Source organism: Perca flavescens, chromosome 14 (genome assembly GCF_004354835.1).
Source record: "Perca flavescens isolate YP-PL-M2 chromosome 14, PFLA_1.0, whole genome shotgun sequence".
NCBI lineage: Eukaryota > Metazoa > Chordata > Actinopteri > Perciformes > Percidae > Perca > Perca flavescens.
In genome coordinates this window covers 16602306-16609981 of record NC_041344.1, presented here as the reverse complement: position 1 = coordinate 16609981, position 7676 = coordinate 16602306, and positions in this window count along the sequence as shown.

The following is a 7676-nucleotide window of genomic DNA, read 5'->3' as shown; positions in this document are numbered from 1 at the left end:
CTTTCTTTGTTTCCCTGAGGTCTGATTTGAACTTAAATTGCTACTGTGAAGACTCGGCTTGGCTTCTCATTATGTTGCCCCTCCTACTGCTCGGACATTAAGGAGCCTCATGTACTCTGCTGTACTATGCACTATGCAACCATCTGTCAAACTGCTGAGGATGTTTTAAATTCCAGGTCATCATAAAGCAGACGAGAAGTAAAAGCTGAGAAGCACAGTTTTAGAAAATTTCTAAAAATGGCGACATTACATTTGAAGGAAATTTTACACTGCACAGACTGATATTATTATTGCAAAAACTTAACATTTTACAATCTTGTTAGTTATGAACCAAATCAAATTTTTTTGCCATAATTAAACTGAGCAAATGATTATATTTCAAGTAAGAAGCTACAGCCAAGATATGGTTTAGTTTATCTTGGCATAGAATAGCATAGCATAAAGACTGGAGACATGGGCCACGCAAAGTTACTTCCTGGAGTCTTGTTCTCACAGGGAGGTTACCAGCAACCAGCAGACAACTTGCTCAGCTAAGAAATAGACTTTGTCTGAATTACAGTACTGAGGCCTGAGGTACTGAGGTTGTGATAACTAAATTAAAGGTCCAATATGTAATATTTGTACTGTAATAAATCCAAAAATGACACCAGTGCCTCATTAGATATTTAGGAAACATGTTAAACTGAAATACTATCTTTTCTGTCAGTATTTTTTCTTTTTGAAATTTACATTCCGTGACGGAATTTATGTTTATGTTTTGATCTGTGTGTTGTTATCAACGGCCCAGTTTGACAGCCAGGCCGGGTTGCCAGGTATACCTGTAAAAACGTAAACCCAGCGCGCTACAGCTGTAACGGTAGTACAGCCATGAAAGCAGCAAACAAACGAACAGGATCAACTGAGATAGATTCTACATGACATAAAAAAACAAAACAGCATGTTTCTAACAGGTGCGTGACCAGAGACGTAACAACCCCCTGGTAAATATTGGAGATGTATTTGAAAGATGGAGACAGCTTAGAGCCCAAAAGGACGCAGAGTTGGCTTATTTCCTCCTGAACAGGTAAGCATTAGCTTCAGGCTAATTTATCACAGCCACTAGGAATGGCCATTTTTTGTCATTTCAACATTTGTGTACTCACATTGAATTATATAGCTAGAGTACCCAAGTTGGTTACTCGCAAAAACAATTGAGACATAGCCAGTAAAGTGATCCCGACTGGTCCTGGCTAACGCCGCCATGCTAACCCTGCTAACTGCCAGCTTACGTTACCGGGAGGACCAGGCATGCAGCCCATGGCTGTTTACAACGTGTAGTTCAGCGGCTGCAGCCGACAATGTGAGTTTTTTAAGCCACGAGAGGGGGGCTGTAAATCGGAAAGAGAGGACTGTGAGTTTGCAGTGTATTTAGCGATTGTTGCCGTAATTCTAAGCCAATGAAGTGTGTTTCGTCGGCAAGGTAGTGGTATTTTTAGCGTTTCATATTGTAATTTTAAGCCGAGGAAGTGTGCCTGATTGGCGTGTGGAGAGGACAGTGAGGTTGTTGTGTTTCTAGCGGTTCATACTGTAATTTTAAGCCAAAAAAGTGTGTGTCAGTTGGTTACAGAGCTCCGCGTGAGCACGGGCTTTTATGACTGTCAATATAGCCAGCATCTACCGTTAGCTACTCCGCTGTGCTGTGGAGTAATGTCTGGCTATGTGAGAAAAGCGTCTAGCAACATTGTTGTGAATGCTGCGGTCTCAGCCTGGCAACCTCCATGAATTTCGAGTCTGAGCAGGAGGGGGCGGGGGAGACGACTCTCCAGTATTTTGAATTGGTAGTGCAGTAACTATTTTAACCGCTAGCTGCCAGTATTACATATAATATTACATATTGCACTATTAAATACATACATACAATACATGCAAAAACTGAATTTTCCCTATACGTTTCATTCAACATCATCCGGTCATCTGCCTGCCCTGTCAAATCATCATCAACTCATTGGACAGCTTAAATGCTTTATTGTTATCTATTACCAATATTCAGTAATGGGAGATGACACACACACACACACACACACACACACACACACACACACACACACACACACACACACACACACACACACACACACACACTCACACACTATCACCACTGTGCAGCTGGCCGACCCACCACAATCATCTAAAACAAGATAGAGAAGGATATAGCAGGCAGGAAAGTATACATTAACAAACTTGTAACTGCTGGCGGAGTGCTTCTCACCCTTCCTGTGTGCAGCCAGGCAGCCATAACCAGATGCATCAAGCACACATTACATCCCTATACCCTGAGTATTTACTCTGCCATCCAGCCAGAGAGATTAGTTTAGCTGGAGAGTTGATTTATGGACGACAGAAAGTAATCCCTTCTTGTCCTGCGTGCTGTAGTCGTGCCTCCTCCTTTGCCACCGTGCCGAGCTTACACAGTCTGAAAGCCCTTGATACCGTGTTCGCCCTAAGGTGTAATGTTTGATAATATAACTACTGCTTCTGTCACCAGGACCCCCCACCCCATCTGCACCCACAGCCGAGCCTCCACCCCCCACAAATACATTACAGCCCCACAATGCTTTGAGATTTATGAGGGAGTATTGGCATAGGGAAAGAGAGAGAGAGAGAGAGAGAGAGAGAGAGAGAGAATATGCATTGATTGAAAGCCCCAGATAGTCCCATCCAGTCCCGCCCCAAAGAACATCAGTTATTTTGCATCCTGACACAGCGATTGATAACTCGTAAATGTGTGCGGGGATGACAAATGCAGATGGAAAGTGACTCTGACAAAAATGATAACGGCATCTGTCTCAAGGGGGTGACGGAGGTGGAGGCGGGATGCTGCTTAAAATATTTAATAATTGATACGGAGTCAGTGAGATGTTGTTTGACCCTGGAGGAGTGTGAATGTCATTAGAAAATTGCCAAGACTTTGAAGTGAAATACATTAATGATGCTTTTGTGAGTGTGTGGGTGTGTGTGCATCTGTGCATTTGTGTATTTTTGCAGACGAGGTCAAGATGCTACGGCCTTTAATTGCCACTAAATTACATCAGCCCAACAATCATTGTCTTCAGGATATAACATTTTATATTTTTGAACTTCTCAAGGCAGGGAGTGTTGTAAAAATGTTGTTCGAACAAGTTTTATTGGGCAGCATTGAGGGCTTCAAATCAGTTGTGTTTTGATTCCTACAAGCACTAAAAGATAAACTATTGTGCAACAAAATGCTCAGAGATCTAACTTTCTTAAGTGTCTTCAGATTCTTAATGGGCAGGATTTGCAGTAGCCTATATATCAATATTTATGACCATGACAATGGAAAGACACTTGAAGCTGTGGAATACAGTGTAACGTGTTTGAACTATTGGATCGTTATCCTTACTTTTACAAACTGAGTAAAACCATCTATATTTGTAGTACATGGTTCTGCTTAGGTCAGAGCGGATGAGGCACAAATTCTAATGGTTGTCTCTCTCTAATCTGCAGAAATTCGATGTCTACAAGCACAATACACATCTAGTAATGTCATTGCTCTGTGAGTTGACTCTGGCTGTAGCTGATCTGACTCCAACATAATATTTGTATTGATTAAAGAAGAACTAAACAACCAACTAAAACAACTTAAAATACATTTTCAAGGTAAGGTAATTCCTGTATTTAATTGGTTTTCTGCCCAATTATCTTATCTTGCAATACAATATCTGCTCATAGTGACTACAGAATTACTAAACTTTTATATGGTATGTTTATGTTTATGTTTAGGCAACACTTGGGGTTAGGGATAGGTAAGATAAGGGAAGATCATCTTGTTTAATATTTAATACAGAAAAGGTACAATGTGTTTATTAACATCTAACTGAAACCACAATATTTCCCCAACCTTAACCAAAGTACTTGTGTTGCCGAAACACTCAAAAGAAAATGTTGCCTCGGAATATACAGGCAGGGATTATGTTTTTCACCACAAGGTAATTGGGAAAGGAATAATTTCCAGTTTCCTGAAAAGTACTATGTGATATTGTACAAATAATAGGGGGAATAGCAATGTACTTGAAAGAAAAGGTCCACTTACACTCAAGTAAAATTTAATTAATTCTAATTTATTTCTTTACAGGACACGTCTTGGAAAATACTAAGAAAGTATTGAGAAAATTGAGGGCCCAAATGAACATCAAAATCCTCATACAGTCAAGAGCACAAGTTGAATGAACCCAGGTTCTCCTGGCAGCTATGCATACTCTTGATACCCTCCATATATCACTATAATACTGTGATGTGCTTTGGATCAAAGCAGCATCCAAATGTCTCATGTTAAAACATCTGAATTCCTCTCCATATGGCAAGTTGTGCACCCCTGTGGTGGACACAGTGGGACACTGACAGTTTAGACCCCATAACCCCTCATACCTTCAGCTACACAGCCCTCAAAATCTTTCAGCTGTCTAGTTTGGTATTAAGACAAATCAGTTTCAAAAGTACAGTACGTGAAGCATTTCAATCCTCTTACACAAGTCTGATGTCTGAAAAAAAACAGACAATTAAGAAGCTCCAATTAACAAAGTGCATGAGATTAAGGATCACTGTTTAATAGGTCCATTACGTAGCCTCAGGGAGGAAACAGAGACTGGTAATTAATGTTATAGGTCAATTTCATCGCTTTATTAGTACAAGAGAAAAATAAAACCTTGAAACTTTTCTTTTTCTATTTTGCTTATAGTTTCATCATAGAACAATCTAATCATCTTCAAAGCTTCATACTGCACTGAAGGCTTTCATAAAAGTATAACTGGAAACAGACAGAAGATTGGAATGGCCAAACAAAAGCCATTATTACACCACTAGACAATAAGCCTCTTGGATAGACACATGGCGAAAATGGAAATTGTGATAAATCTTTGGCTGCCTTGCATTAAAGCAATGCCAGGCAGGACTACATCATGAGATTGTGCATCACAAAAACATCCAGTCTCCTGACCCTCAGCCCTCAAAATGGGGTTTTACCTGCAAAATGTAACTTGAAGAGACCCAAGGGTGCTCCCTGGGCTTTACCTGCAAAATGTCACTTGAAGAGACACATACCAACCACAAAAAAACACAAAATGACCTTAAAAGAAACGTAAAATTAATACAAGGGGACACAAAGCAACTGCAAAGAGACGCAAAATGAGCACAATGAAACATAAAATGACTGTAAAGAGACGCAAAACCACAAATACACGACTACAAAGCAAAAGAACAACAAAAGAAAGGCAAAAGCATCACAAAGTCTATGTTGGGAAGATGGTGGGGCCTTTTGCATGTCTGTGCCCAGGGGCCCATTATCTCATTATCTGCGCTTGGATGTTCATGCAATGGATACAATGCTGTACATGCCAGCTTCTAACGGAGGAGAACTGGGAATGATTGGGTTTGTCCTCTCTTGGGAATGCAAAAACAGGTGCAGAGCAGGATGTTACAAATGCCATCACTTTAATAAATGAACTTCTCCAAAAAAGCTGCACTAAATTCTGATTAAAGCTGGACTGATGCTCCTCAGAAGTTAGTTCAAACTTCTTTTTTTTTCATATGTTTGACAACGCCTACCTCCAGAAAGAGGGATGAGGAGAATGAAGAAGCAAAGGAGAGGGAGACGACAGGAGCAGAATGTGAAGAGACATTAAAACATTTCAAATGAAAGGTGCGTCAGAAGAGCTTGTCAGTGCATTACCGCCAAGATTAAAGGGGTCTCGGTGTCTTCTGTCGGGTTCAAGGGAGACTGCATGAGGATTTGGCTCAGACTCTTAAATACCTCTGTCGACTAAGATTCAAACAAACACTTCCACAATAATTACAAGTTGACTTTTCTTGATTGCTAGAGGAGAAGGTAACACATTTTCAAATAAAACTCCTACATTGTCAACATAAGTACCCTGTGCTGTTTATTCAAGATGATTTTTTTTTTACTATTATTCACTGATTAGGACACATGGCATAAAAAAAACATAATACGCCTTTGGAGTTTAAGAGGAATAGGGTATTTAGTTCAGGTATTAGTTGGGAAATGAATGTGCCATTGGTTGTCAAAGTTGTTTCTTGAAGCTATCCTGCTTATAGCGTTGACATTGTGTGCTTAATTTGCCGTTTTTAGCTCTTCTCGGTCTTAATGCACACACTGAAAGTTACTTATATCTGAAAGACCTGGGGTTTCTCTTTCTTTTTCTGTCCGTTGTGTCTTTAAGCAAACAAAATCCTTCATCCAGCTATGACCTCTGACCTCGCTGCAGATAGACAAATATTATAATATAACTGCACTCACGTTTCACATTGAAGACTTTAAAGCTGAGGAGTTTAGAAGGAAAACACACTCACACACGGTGTTCTCTTAACCAGTCAGTAGCTCAGTGGGAAGCCGTGGACTGCTGGTGTCCTTAATAGCAGAAGCTGTCAACACAGACAGGATGGCTGAACTCCAGACGGCCTGTCAGACGTCCAAGCAGCTGTGACTGGTGCTGCTGAATGCAAACATGAGTGGCCATTTGTATGAACTTGGCAGGCTGAGAGGTGACTGTCAAAACCTGGTTTGAGGAGAGAGAGATGCACATACGGTGTAGAAAAGTTCTTCAGGGAAAAATACTGACAAATAATGATGGCATTTCATAGTGTTTTGACATTATATTGACTTATAAAACAGCAGTCTGATGAAACAATCTCAACCCAAGGTCCACTTCAGCCATATCACACTATCTGAGCAAACTCCATCTGCTGATGAAGACTGTGCAATGTGGTTAAAAGCTCCAGAACTAGCCAGTAAGTGGACCCTGAGATTGCTCTGTCAATTAGCGCAAATTACTACTTCATACACTATCACTAACAATTGGACATTGGACGTAAATAGTGAGATGTAATTCTTATACTGGGCTGGTATTTTTGTACATAACCACAGATTGAATGTGCAAATGTATGCTTATTATCAGAGTAATTATTAAGAGATGCCAATACCACATAAATGTCAAGTTAACACTTTATTTTAGGGGTCTGTTTTTTCCTAAAGAAATCCCAATAATCAGTCATTTCCTTGAAAGAATACTGTAATTGGGTACTAATTATGGGAAAAAATAGATACAGTGTCCAAAAGGTACTCCTATATATTATAATAATCCAAATTCATATCTAATGTAAGCTAGGGAGTCTTAGAAGGCAGTGCACAGCAGGTCAGCTAATTGTGATATATTTATGTTTTATAAATAATGTTTTCAATTACGAATGCATAAGGAATCAACATTTATTTTGGTTTAAATGGAGTGGTTCTTTTTTAATGTTGTTCTCAAGATAAATAATGCTAATAAAACAACACTTACCTCTTACCTTGATGTCTGTTCTTATTGAACAATTGTCCTCGGACTAGATTGTTGCTATGGAACTGATGTGGTGCACATTGGGTTGCTTTGACTACTTTTCTGACTGGCTCAATTATTTTTGTCAAAAGTATGCACACACATTTTATATTTATATATATATATATATATATATATACACACAACACACACATTTTAATACTTTGCACATACATCTAATATGCAGTAATTTATGACATAGCTATAATGTGGTATAAGTAGATAATTTATAGTCCATGCAGGTTAAAAATGTAAATTATTACTCCACCACTATTACAGATGGCT